Genomic DNA, 14351 nt, shown 5'->3' with positions numbered 1-14351 from the left:
CTGACACCATTGGTGGACCAGTACACACCCCTGCAAGGTAATTGGACCCTTCCCACATATATACCTGCTTCTGCCTGTCCTTCATTGCTGAGCATAAACTCCTGTTTATGCATTGTGCTCACCGCTGCTGTCTAGTTTTGTCTTGAACTTTGTCTGACCTGTTTGACCCTGCCTGTTACTTGGATTCTACACTCTCCAGCACTTTGATCCCGGCTTCGTTACTCGACTACTCTACCTTCTATTACCCAGGACCTTGGCTACGAAACTCTACCTACCCGGACTCTCCAACCCTGGAACACGGCAAGTACCCTGACTACCCTGACCTCTCCAACCCTACGACGCGGTACGACTAGGACTACGCATTCCGGACAGGACTGCGTGGTTGTGGGTCGGTGCCTATCAATCCCCACCTCAGCCCCGCGGTCTTCCGTCCTGTTTGTGGTGAGCGCAGCGTGACACTGCGCAGTCACACACATATATGTACACATATTTGGCTCACTTGGGCGTGGGAGGACTTATCTCTTGAGGGATCGGACACGGGGTGGGATCACCCGGTGGAGGGATCTGGGAGTGTTGGCGTCCGCCGTGGCGCAGTATTGAGTGTCTCCGGAGGGAGTGTATTGCATGTATATTCATGTGAGGGTTCAAATGCAAGTAAAAGAAGTTGGTTACAGTAATAGGCTTTGTGTTAGTGATTGCTGTATACGTATATGTCCTGCGAAGATCCACTCCCCCTTTGGCGGGAACTGTTGCAGGTGGAGGCGCTGCACCCAGTATAGTTATTACGCGAGTACCCCAGGCTCTCCGTGGCAGAGACTTAGGCCCTGTGAGCCTACAGGTGATACAGCACATAGTAGCGGCCTGCAAGCGATAGGAAGCAGGGCTACAAAATAAAAAGCAAACAGAAGTATATAAGTAATATAGAAATATGCGAGGGGAAAAAAAAGCATCCCCCAGCAGGGACGCGGAAGATAAAGTGCACATATAAGGAGACACACCTGACATACAGGAAGTTAGGAAGTACCTTCTTTTTACCAGCCTCAGTATGTCTCTAACTCCATTCATATATCTCCATCTCTCCTTCCTTCACCACTTCTCTGTTCACATGAACTCCTTTCTTACCTGCACCCTCTGACACCACACAGCTATATCCCCTACACTAAAACACACCCCTACAAATCCTCCTCACACATTCTCTTTCTATCCATGCTTCTTCTCCTTGCTTCTGGGGATATCTCTCCCAATCCTGGTCCATGTCTTATTCCTACATGCGCTCGTCCTCGCCTGCCAACTGCAACCTCTACTCTTTCTGGTGTCAACCCCTCCAACCTCATACCCATCCCCTGCCACCCTCCCTCCTCTCTCCCTTTCTCCTGTGCCCTTTGGAATGCTCGCTCCCTCTCTAACAAGTTCCTTTCTGTGCATGACTTCTTTCTCTCTCACTCCCTGCTTCTCTTTGCTATAACTGAGACCTATCTCACTCAGTCTGACTCTGCTCTGGAAGCTGCCCTCTTCTACGGTGGCCTTTCCTTCTCCCACACTCCGCGCACTGATGGCAGGGGTGGAGGCGTGGGGCTCCTGCTCTCCTCTCTCTGTCGTTACCGAACACTTCCTATTCCTCCCTCTCTTGCTTTTCCCTCCTTTGAGGCTCACACTGTCCAGATTTTCTCTCCTCTCCCTGTTCATGTGGCGGTCATCTATCGCCCACCTACCTCTTCTCATCCCCCTTCTGCCTTTCTCTCTCACTTTGAATCCTGGCTCTCTTTCTTCCTCTCCTCAGACTCCCCTTTTCTTCTCCTTTGGGACTTCAATTGCCACATTGATGACCCCTCTCTCCCTTGGGCTTCCCGCTTTCTTTCTCTAACCTCTTCTTTTGGCCTTCAACAGTGGACTGCAGCCAGCACCCACAAGGATGGCCACTACTTAGACCTGGTTTTCACTAAGAACTTCTCTCTCTCCGATTTCTCCATTTCCCCTTTTCCTCTCTCTGACCATCATCTCATCTCATTCTCTCTATCTCGCTTCTCCCCTTCTCCACCTCCATCTACACCCCAGTTCTGCAGAAACCTGCCCTCTATTCACTTACCTGACTTTGAGTCCACTTTACGCTCCTCCCTCTCCTCTCTCATCTCAGCTACAGACCCCGACAACCTGGTCAGGAACTACAACTCTGTCTTGTCCTCCTCTCTTGATCTACATGCCCCACTTTCTCTCTGCTGCACTCGCCCTTCTAACCCTAGACCCTGGCTAAATTCCCACACACGCATGCTGCATTCCTCCACTCGTTCCTCTAAACGCCTCTGGAGGAAGTCTCACACTCTCGCAGACTTCCTTCACTACAAATTTATGCTATCCTGTTTCAACTCTGCCCTCTCGCAAGCTAAACAAGCCTACTTTTCTGCACTAATCAACATGCACAAGTCTAACCCACGCCGACTGTTCTCTGTCTTTGATACTCTACTCAAACCACCCTCAGCTGCCTCTCCTTCCTCCATCTCCGCTCAGGACTTTGCTGACTATTTTAAGGAAAAGGTGGAATCCATACGTCAGAACATCCCCTCTGTTTCTTCTTCCCATCCTACAGCTCTTCCTAACTCTCCTCCTGCCTTCCTTGACTCTTTTTCCACTGTCTCAGAGGAGGATGTCGCTGTTGATCGCCACTTCTCCCTCTACCACTTGCCCTCTTGACCCCATTCCCTCCCATCTCCTAAAACCTCTTGCTCCTACGATAATTCCTACGCTCACACACATTTTTAACTCCTCCCTCTGCTCTGGAACCTTTCCATCCTCCTTCAAACATGCAACAGTCATACCATTACTCAAATACAGCAAGCTTGACCCTACCTGTCTTTCTAACTATCGGCCTGTCTCCCTCCTGCCTTTTGCCTCTAAACTCCTTGAACGTCTTGTATTCGCTCGCTTGCTCCATTTTCTCAACACCTATTCTCTCCTAGACCCTCTACAATCTGGCTTCCGCACTGCTCACTCCACGGAAACAGCCCTCACTAAAATAACTGACGACCTCCATGCTGCCAAAGACAGAGGTCATTACACTCTGCTCATATTACTCGACCTCTCTGCAGCATTTGACACCGTGGACCACCCTCTTCTCCTTCACATTCTCCATACTCTTGGTATTCGGAACAAAGCTCTATCCTGGATCTCATCCTACCTCTCCCATCGTACTTTCAGTGTCTCTTCTGCTAACATCTCCTCCTCCTCTATTGATCTCTCTGTGGGGGTACCCAAGGGCTCTGTCCTGGGACCTCTTCTCTTTTCTCTGTACACACTCTCTCTAGGTGACCTAATAACATCTTTTGGGTTTAAATATCACCTCTATGCTGACGACACACAAATATACTTTTCAACACCTGACCTTACACCTGCTATACAGACCAAAGTTTCTGAATGTCTCTCTGCTATATCATCCTGGATGGCCCTCCGTCACCTTAAACTCAACATGGCTAAAACAGAGCTCCTCATACTTCCTCCCAAACCTGGCCCTATTACCTCCTTCCACATTACTGTTGGAACTACGATCATCCACCCAGTAGCCCAAGCACGCTGCCTAGGGGTCACACTCGACTCCTCTCTCACATTCGCCTCTCACATTCAAAACATTTCTAAAACTTGTCGCTTTTTCCTCCGCAATATAACAAAGATACGCCCTTTCCTCTGTTGCTCGACTGCTAAAACTCAGGCCCTCATTCTCTCCCATCTTGATTACTGTAACCTCCTGCTGTCCGGCCTTCCTGCCTCTCACCTGTCTCCCCTACAATCTATCCTAAATGCTGCTGCCAGAATCACTCTACTCTTTCCTAGATCTGTCTCAACATCTCCCCTCCTGAAATCCCTCTCCTGGCTTCCAGTCAAATCCCGCATCTCACACTCCATTCTTCTCCTCACTTTTAAAGCTTTACACTCTTCTGCCCCTTCTTACATCTCAGCTCTAATTTCTCGCTATGCACCACCCCGACTCTTGCGTTCTGCTCAAGGATGTCTTCTTTCTACCCCCTTTTTATCTAAAGCCCTCTCCCGCCTTAAACCTTTTTCACTGACTGCCCCACACCTCTGGAATGCCCTTCCCCTCAGTACCCGACTAGCACCCTCTCTATCCACCTTTAAGACCCACCTTAAGACACTTGCTTAAAGAAGCATATGAATAGCACTGTGAACATTCTGAACACATGATACATAAAGCTTGGCCCCCTGCAGACGCACTTACCAGAACTCCCTCCTCCTGTCTCTGTACGTTCTCCCTACCTATCAATTAGATTGTAAGCTCCTCGGGGCAGGGACTCCTCTTCCTTAATGTTATGTTTGTCTAAAGCACTTATTCCCATGATCTGTTATTTATATTATCTGTTATTTATTCGATTACCACATGTATTACTACTGTGAAGCGCTATGTACATTAATGGCGCTATATAAATAAAGACATACAATACATACAATACAATACAAGTACATCTCTGGAAAAAAGTGAAGTCCAGAAAAGATAAATAAGTTAAAAAGTTTTAAAAAAATAGTTAAGTTAAGAGTTACAAGTTAACAATTAGCGGCAGAGATCATGTTGACAGGCCGGTTTAATTAAAAAAAAAAAAAGAGTGTTGGAAACAAACAGAGAGGAGTAGGATCCCCCAGAACACAAATCAACAACAACCAGGAAGGGAATAAGGAACATACACGCAGAATGTACATAAAACAGACACATAAAATGCACACACGAATAATAACATGGAATGTCAAAGGACTTAACAATCCCATAAAACGCAAAAAAGTAAAAACTATTTAAAAAAACAAAAAGCAGAAATAGCCTTTTTACAAGAAACACATTGAGACTCAAAAGAAAGCAGCAAACTCCAAAGAGATTGGGTAGGACATAGTATCTTTTCCCCGGCCGTAGGAAAGAAAGCGGGAGTAGCTATGCTTATAAATAAAAACCACCCCCTAGAAATAATCAAAACAGAGGGAGATAGTGAGGGACGATTAGTAGTGGCAGAAGTCAGGAGCGGAGGAACAGACTACCTCTTAGGGAATGTTTATGGACCAAATGACCACAAGTCTGAGTACTTCCAGGAGATAATAAACAAAATACTGAGATATAAACATAGAAATATTGTCTTGGGGGGAGATTGGAATGCAGTCCAAGACACGTTCTTGGACAGATCAAGTCCAAAGGGCAGCAAATCCACAGACAATATACAAACAAAAAACATGAAACTGATTAAAACAGCAATAGGGGATGGGGAACACTCAACCCATTGGAGAGGGACTTCTCTTTCTACTCCAACGTACATAACACATTTTCAAGTATTAACGAAAAACAGGAAAGGTAGCGCTAAAATTCAAAAGTGCTAATTAATGTGCTATATTAGGTGTAGAGTGGCGGCTGCCTATGATATAACACTTACCCCCAGGTCAGAGAAACAACATGTGAAGTAGAATATTATATCTATAGCGCCCTGCACATAACCCCAAAGTAAAAAAGGATACATACCAGTGGTTCCCAAACTTTTTCGGTTCAAGGCTCCCAAAGCAATCAGAATTTTTTCACACACACACTCTCACTCTCTCTCTCTGACCTCACTTTCTCTCTCTCAGACCTCACTCTCTCTCTCTCTCTCAGACCTCACTCTCTCTCTCTCTCTCTCTCTCTCTCTCAGACCTCACTCTCTCTCTCAGACCTCACTCTCTCTCAGACCTCTCTCTCTCTCAGACCTCTCTCTCCCTCTCTCAGACCTCTCTCTCTCTCTCTCAGACCTCTCTCTCTCTCTCTCTCTCTCTCTCTCAGACCTCTCTCTCTCTCTCTCTCTCAGACCTCTCTCTCTCTCTCAGACCTCTCTCTCTCTCTCTCAGATCTCTCTCTCTCTCTCAGACCTCTCTCTCAGACCTCTCTCTCTCTCAGACAGCTCTCTCTCTCAGACCTCTCTCTCTCAGACCTCTCTCTCTCTCTCAGACCTCTCTCTCTCTCTCAGACCTCTCTCTCTCTCAGACCTCTCTCTCTCTCTCTCTCTCTCTCTCAGACCTCTCTCTCTCTCTCTCTCTCTCAGACCCTCTCTCTCTCAGACCTCACTTTCTCTCTCAGACCTCACTCTCTCTCTCAGACCTCTCTCTCTTAGACCTCTCTCTCCCTCTCTCAGACCTCTCTCTCTCTCAGACCTCTCTCTCTCTCTCTCTCTCAGACCTCTCTCTCTCTCTCTCTCAGACCTCTCTCTCTCTCTCAGACCTCTCTCTCTCTCTCTCAGACCTCTCTCTCTCTCTCTCAGACCTCACTCTCTCTCTCTCTCACCTCTCTCTCTCTCACCTTTCTCTCTCTCTGTCTCTCTCTCTGACCTCTCTCTCTCTCTCTCTCTCTGACCCCTCTCTCTCTCTCTCTCTCTCTCTCATACCTCTCTCTCTCTCTCTCTCAGACCTCGCTCTCTCAGACCTCTCTCTCTCTCTCTCTCTCTCATACCTCTCTCTCTCTCTCAGACCTCTCTCTCTCAGACCTCTCTCTCTCACTCTCTCAGACCTCTCTCTCTCACTCTCTCAGACCTCTCTCTCTCACTCTCTCAGACCTCTCTCTCTCACTCTCTCAGACCTCACTCTCTCACTCTGACCTCACTCTCTCTGACCTAACTCTCTCTGACCTCACTCTCTCTGACCTCACTCTCTCTCTCAGACACACACACTCACTCTGTCAGACACAGACAGACGGACACTCTCTCTCACAGACAGACGAACACTCTCTCTCACAGACAGACGGACACTCTCTCTCACAGACAGACGGACACTCTCTCTCACAGACGGACACTCTCTCTCACAGACAGACAGACACTCTCTCTCACAGACAGACAGACACTCTCTCCCCGGCTTCCTCTCTGCCTGCAGCAAATCCCTTGCGGCCCGGCCGGCATGAAGCAGTGATGGTGGGGAGGGATGGTGGGGAGGGATGATCGGAGGGATGGTGGGGAGGCTAATCGCGGCGCCCCTCTAGGCAAGCCACGGCGCACCAGGGCACCGCGGCGCACAGATTGGGAAACACTGATATATACAACCCGGATCAGGTGCTGGATCAGGTGTAGGGATGTGCTCCAAAACGAAGAGGATTCGCATATAAATAAAGACAAAATAAGAACATATAGCATAATATTGTTAAACAATTGCCACTGAATCAATGCAGTAAACCAAAATAAATAAAAACAAAAAACATAACTAAAACAAGGTTAAAACAAAGAGCTAAGAGAAAACAACAGGTAAAATAAAACACATTTAATATTATAAACAATAATAGGACATAACCATAATTAAAACAGAAATTAGGTCTGCTAGTAATGCTGCTGCTGAAGCTGAAGTGACCGCTTACCAGACGTGAAGTGGTATTGCGCAGTGGATAAATCAGAGAGTATCCCCTCTCGTGTATATCAACCGACTCGTGGCGTCTCCTCTATGCGGCGGATGTTCTATCCCTCGGCTCTCCCCTCCGTGCTGTTCGCCTCCCGGTCTCGTGATCACAGACCTCAGTGCGCAGTCAGCTCAGGAGCAGAAGGAACCGCCTCTGCAGATTCGCCAGACGGGGATCTCACCAGGGATGTAAACGGCAACACCCTTGGGGACTAAAAGGGACTATGCCTCATACATTTTTATACTTATTCAGGAGATAATTAAAAACCTTCTTCTTAGATAACCAAGTATGGTATGAACTGATATCAGTGTTTGTCTCTCTTTCAGATCAATACAACTCATTCAACCATATTTTAGTAAGATTAGTTTAGGAGAGTTTTATTAATATTTTGTAAATTGTATTTTTACATTGTGTGTATAAAATTGTTATCAACACATGTTTTTAAGAACATCTATTATGTTTTAGATATACCTGTTCAGGTATGTGCTATAAATTTTATGTCAATCACACTGTGTGTGATTGGCCTGTATATTTAAAGAATATATTGATCTACCAATAAGGGAGTCAATTATACAGCTAATCATCACATTATATGCTTCATTTATATCAATGAGCCAACACGTCAGAATTGTTTAAATGCATGCATTTGCCAGTTATCCCCCTATGTCTAAATAACACCACACGAGATTTGCTTTGTTTTAATAACAGTTCATCATAGAATGAGGTCACAATGCATCTTTTATAGAGGTTTATTTGTTCAGAACGGAGTCATAGAACATGTTATGCTCTGATAGGAAAGGTTTGATTACAAACCACCACATGGGGCATACTGCTCCTTTAATCAGGAATACATTAGGTGCAGCCTTACTTCAACGATGCAAGAGATAACATCAGAGTGGGGGTGTAGTGGATTGGTCGGCCACAGCATATATAGAGGGAGCTATGAGCCAAATCCTTTCTAACTACGGAGCCTGAGGAAGCCCAAGAAAGGGCGAAATGCGTAGCTCAAAACCCCCCAGTGTTTTGGACCTTTGCAGCCACCATCTGGAGTGGGACAAGGGAAGTGCAGCACTACATCCGGAAGCGGAGGGAGTTTGCTGCAGAGCCACGAGTCCTGCATTATATTCCCTATAGACTGGCTTTTTCATCTGTAATTGCGCTGCTCACTTGTTGAGTTAGCAGCACTTTTTTGTTCTTTGTTTTAATAAAGACCTTGGCTTTTACCTCTGGTTTAAGACCTTTACTTACCCTTCTGGGGTGAAATTTTATCACCCTTTTTTGCCTTGGACCACAATTTGGAGACTGCAGGAGGAGCAACAAAGACACCTTTCCAAGTGTGTGCTCACACTTGGCCGTGTGAGTATTAGTACTCTGTTATATACCTCCCATTCCATTATTTTTTATTTTAAGTAAAGACCTTCATACTCTATTGGAGAGGCTTAACCATTTCCTGGAGCCAAAGAAGCCTCCCCAAAGAGTGCACTCACACCTGCCCGTGTGAGTGTTTATAGTGCATTTTAGCCCTGTTCCTATCCCTTGGGACATTTTTTAATTAATTAATAACTTTCTTACTGTTTATGTATTCTGCTCATCTGTTCATTCGTTTATCCCGAGGGTGATATTACATCAAAGAAGAAGGAGAAGAAGTTCGCAGACGGAGAGTGAAGAAAGATTCCACAAGACAGAGAGGAGAAGACCCAAAGATACCTTGATGCGACAGCATTTGCACAAGGCCGTGTGAGTGTTAAGAGTTAATACACACTTTAAAAACACCATTGTCATTGCTTCAGGGCTTAACACACCTGAACCATATTCTGTTTCATTTCACCCCTCCACCTGTGCTCCCCCATCTCTCTCTCTTGTTTCCATGTAAACGGCAGCGGCAGATTCGCCGTGTTCTGAACGTCAAACAACGTATGCAGTGTAGTCCTGTCGGTAGTGGTCACAAGAGTGAGCAGCAGGGCCAGCAGATCCCACCCTACGCGTTTCGGAAGTAGAACTTCCTTCCTCAGGGGTAAAAGGTTAGTGATTCAGTACCTGTAAGTCCATACATTTATAGTTCTGATTAAAAGGCACAGTGTACCTGTTGGTCAATTCTGACATGCGCAATGATGATTACAGCGCTGTTAGATGTCTCAGCTGAAAATCAATAAAAACCAATTAAAAAAAAAAAGGAGGGGGGAAAACAATTTACAGACAGAGATAAAATAAAATAACATATAAGATGAACTAACATGTATAAATGATAATTAGATCATACATATTAATAATAGCAAAACATATGTTTTATATCCATGATAGGGTATGTGCGGTGCGCCAACAAATATCTATATGTATACTTGAGTATGAATAGCGCTAAAAACGCCAAGCGTGTGTGTGGTGATAAGGAGTATAATATAGAGTGCTAATAGCCTAATGACTAATACTATAGATATGTATATATGAAGAATTGGTTTATATATATATATATATATATATATACAAAAGTGTACAGAGATGTTTAGCTTTTAAATAGAAGTGTGTGAGATTAGTCCAAAATGTGCAACATGCTAGGATTATTATGATGGATCTATGTTGATCTGGACAAAGAATGCTTATGAATACAGAGATATTATGATGGAAAAACCCACAGATGGATTTTATATTATTCTATCAATAGTGGATCTACTTATCTACTAAAAAAGATTTTAGGTCAAATTCGATATTAAGACCCGAAGGTGCCAGGGTACAAACTTCGTAAATCCAGAAAGATTCACACCTTCGCAGAAGGCTTGTGATATTTCATCCCGCCAAAAAAGGCGTGAGGGCTTCGATGGCTATACATTTAAGGCCCATATGGTTCTTGTTGTGCACCTGAAGAAAATGACTCGATACATTATGTATGATTAAACCTTTCTTAATATTGTAAATATGTTCATATAATCGACGTTTAATAGGTCTTGTTGTCATACCCACATACTGCAGACCGCAAGGACATTCAAGGAGGTATATTACATGGGTACTGTTACAGTTTATGTGTTGTTTGATATTGTAAATTGTAGATGTGACTGTGGATGAAAATGAAGTGTTCTTTATACTATATCTACAAACTATGCAAGTATTGCAGATATAGTATCCCTTATTGATATTGTTGTTACGGCTTAGAGGTCGTTTCAAAGGACAACTTGGAGCTAGCCTCTGTCCAATGTTGGGGGCCCTAGTGAATATGATTTTTGGGTTAATTGGCAAAATATCTGCAAGGTCTTTGTCTTTTCTCAGAATTGGCCAATATTTACGGATGGTTTGTTTTATGGCCGGGGCCATCTGATTGTATTGGGTGATGAACGGTACTTCGGAAATAGTATTTGATTTATTTTGTTTATATTGTAAAAGAATATTTCTGTCCATAGTTTCCACCTCAGATATAATTTGATCAAGTTTATTTGATGGATATTTCCTAGTTATAAATTTATTTTTCAGATCTTGTGCTTGTGTATTAAATGTTTGAGAAGTAGAGCTGTTCCTTTTTAATCTGATGAACTGTCCTTTGGGTATATTGTTTATCCATGTTGGATTGTGATGGCTATTTGCGTGTAAATAATTGTTGTCTTGTACTGTTTTAAAAAAAGTTTTGGTGTGTATGTTATTGTCTCTTATAAAAATAACCAAATCTAAAAACTCTAAATAAATATTACTTGAGGTAAAAGTGAATTTTAAATTAAAAATATTGTCATTCATATACTGTTTAAATAGTTCTAATTGTTGAAGTGAGCCTGACCAAATAAAAAGAATATCATCAATGTAGCGCCGCCAAAAGACCAGGTTCGCACCAAAGGGGCAGCTGGACCAAATAAATTGATTTTCCAAATGCAAATCTATTCATGGGCAGCTGGGAAAATCAATTTATTTGGTCCAGGCGAACAGCACGGAGGGGAGAGCCGAGGGATAGAACATCCGCCGCACAGAGGAGACGCCATGAGTCGGTTGATATACACGAGGGGGGATACTCTCTGATTATCCACTGCGCAATACCACTTCACGTCTGGTAAGCGGTCACTTCAGCTTCAGCAGCAGCATTACTAGCAGACCTAATTTCTGTTTTAACTATGGTTATGTCCTATTATTGTTTATAATATTAAATGTGTTTTATTGTACCTGTTGTTTTCTCTCAGCTCTTTGTTTTAACCTTGTTTTAGTTATGTTTTTTGTTTTTATTTATTTTGGTTTACTGCATTGATTCAGTGGCAATTGTTTAACAATATTACCCTATATGTTCTTATTTTGTCTTTATTTATATGCGAATCCTCTTCATTTTGGAGCACATCCCTACACCTGATCCAGCACCTGATCCGGGTTGTATATATCCTTTTTTACTTTGGGGTTATGTGCGGGGTGCCATATATATAATATTCTACTTCACATTTTCAAGTATTGATGCAATCCTTATAACACCGAACCTACTTAACAAAATAGCACACATAGATATGGGAGAGATAATTATTTCCGACCATGCGATGGTACGCCTAGATCTAGATATAGGATTAGGAAGAGCAAGCCCAAACACCTGGAGATTCCCAAACTACATGAGCGACAGCGAAGATTTTGTAAACTATCTAAAGGGGGCCTTGGAAAGATTTAATAATACAAAATCAGGAACATAAGACGAACCCCATACTTTTTTGGGAAACATCAAAAGCAGTAATCAGGGGTGACATCATGGCATATATATCTAGAAGGAAGAAACATGCAACCCAGGAGTTTTGCAAAGCAAGTAAAGAGCTTAGCAAGGCATTTAGAGAGTTCAAAACAGACCCAACGCCTCAAAATAAAGAAAGATAGAACCAGAAAAAAATCCATATGCGAGGTGTGGCTAGAGAAAAAAGAACTGGGAAAAAAATCAATAAAAGAAGCCAAATTTTTCAGACATGGGAACAAGACGGGAAGGCTCCTGGGAAATCTCATGAGAAACTATAGGTCAACTAAACCCAGTACCAGAATATATGATAGGACAGAAATAATCACAGAAGAAAAATAAATAAATGAGGTGTTCAAAGAATACTATAGCACACTGTATAGAGAAGGGGAGGTGAACATAGAAGCAAGGGAAACTTTTTTCAAAAATATCAAGATACCTAAAATAAGTCAGGAATATATCGATAGATTAAACTCTCCAATTAACCAAAAAGAGATAAAGGACACAATCCAAAATCTCAAAAACTGCAAGGCCCCAGGCCCAGACGGGTTGTCAGGAGAATATTATAAAATTCTGAAAGAGGATCTGATAGAGCCGCTACAACAAATATACCACAAGGCACTCAAAGAAGCCATGTTTATGCAAACAAGCGAAATGGCCCACATTATGATAAGCCACAAACAGGGGAAAGATCCCCTGAGACCAGAATCATACAAACCAATCCCCCTGATCAACCAGGACGCCAAAATATTTACCAAAATTATGGCAGATAGGTTAGCGAACATTCTACCGTCCTTGATACAGCCTGACCAATCGGTATTTGTCAAGGGAAGATCCGCAGTTAAAAATATCAGAAAAGCCCTAGCGACCATAGAATGGGTCCGACTACACAAAATAGGGAATACAGCCCTGGTAACAATTGATGCGGAAAAGGCATTCGACAACAAAATGTGGAATCATGTGTTCTTCGTGCTAGATAAATTTGGAATAAGGGGAAACTTTAGCAATATGATAAAGGCAATGTACAATACCCCAAAGGCTAGAATAATGGCAGCAGGACATCTATCAGACCCATTCCAATTATATAGAGGGACACGACAAGGGTGCCCGTTGTCACCCCTGCTTTTTAATCTAGCAATAGAACCTCTGGCAATATATCTGAGGCAAATGGAGGAATTTAAGGGAATCATGATAAATACAACTGAACTGAAACTATCAATGTTTGCTGACGATAAACTAATGTTCATGACTAACCCTGATGAATCAATCAAAAAGGTACTACAACAAATAGAGATATTTGGGTCGTTTGCCGGCTTTAAAATAAATATATCTAAGACAGAAATTATGTATATTAAAGAACCCCCAGACACAAAGGAACCATATAAATTTCCAATAAAAGTAACGAAAAAGCCCCGTTAGATACCAAGGGATAATGTTGGAGGCAGAAATTTCCAGACTATACGACAACAACTTCAAACCAATCATAAAAAAAATAGTGCAAGAACTAAAAAACTGGACGACACTACACTTGTCACTCTTTGGGAGGGCAAGCGCGATCAAAATGATATCGTTTGCCAGACTTCTATATCCCATGCAGACTCTTCCCATGCTTATTAAGCATGCGGATATAACTGAAGTAAATAGAGCAATGACAAAATTCTTGTGGGGAAATAAGAGAAGCAGAATAGCTTTAAAAAAATTACAGCTATCAAAAGAAATGGGAGGCATCAATCTACCGAATATTAGGAACAATAATTTAGCAAGCATAATGAGACATGTAGGAGACTGGATAAAGGATACTAACCACTACTCCTCTCTAGAACTAGAAAAAGAGTTCCTACCAGAGACCCCCCTGAGAGAGTTATTACACACAAAATGGAGAGACATCCCAGTAACCCAAAGAAATAACATTCTAATCAAAGACACCATAATAACGTGGAAAACGGTCAGGAAAAAGTTTAAACTCACCTACACAATCTCATGATATATACCAATCCAAGACAACCCAAATTTATACTAGGGTATACCCAACCATCATTCCAAATCTGGAAAAAAAGGCATCAGATGACTAGAACAGGTGATAAACACAGACAAACAGGAATACATGACATTCCAAGAGTTTGCACAAAAATGGGACATTCCCCAAAATCTCATACACGCCTTTTCATATACACAGCTAATGAGCTTTTGCAAAAAATTGACAAACCACAAAACAACTGTACTAAAAAACAACAGAATAGATGAATACTTTAACTCGAAAGAACAAGAAAAAAGCAAACTGTCAGAAATATA

Source organism: Ascaphus truei, chromosome 4 (assembly GCF_040206685.1).
Source record: "Ascaphus truei isolate aAscTru1 chromosome 4, aAscTru1.hap1, whole genome shotgun sequence".
NCBI lineage: Eukaryota > Metazoa > Chordata > Amphibia > Anura > Ascaphidae > Ascaphus > Ascaphus truei.
This window is presented reverse-complemented; position numbering follows the sequence as displayed.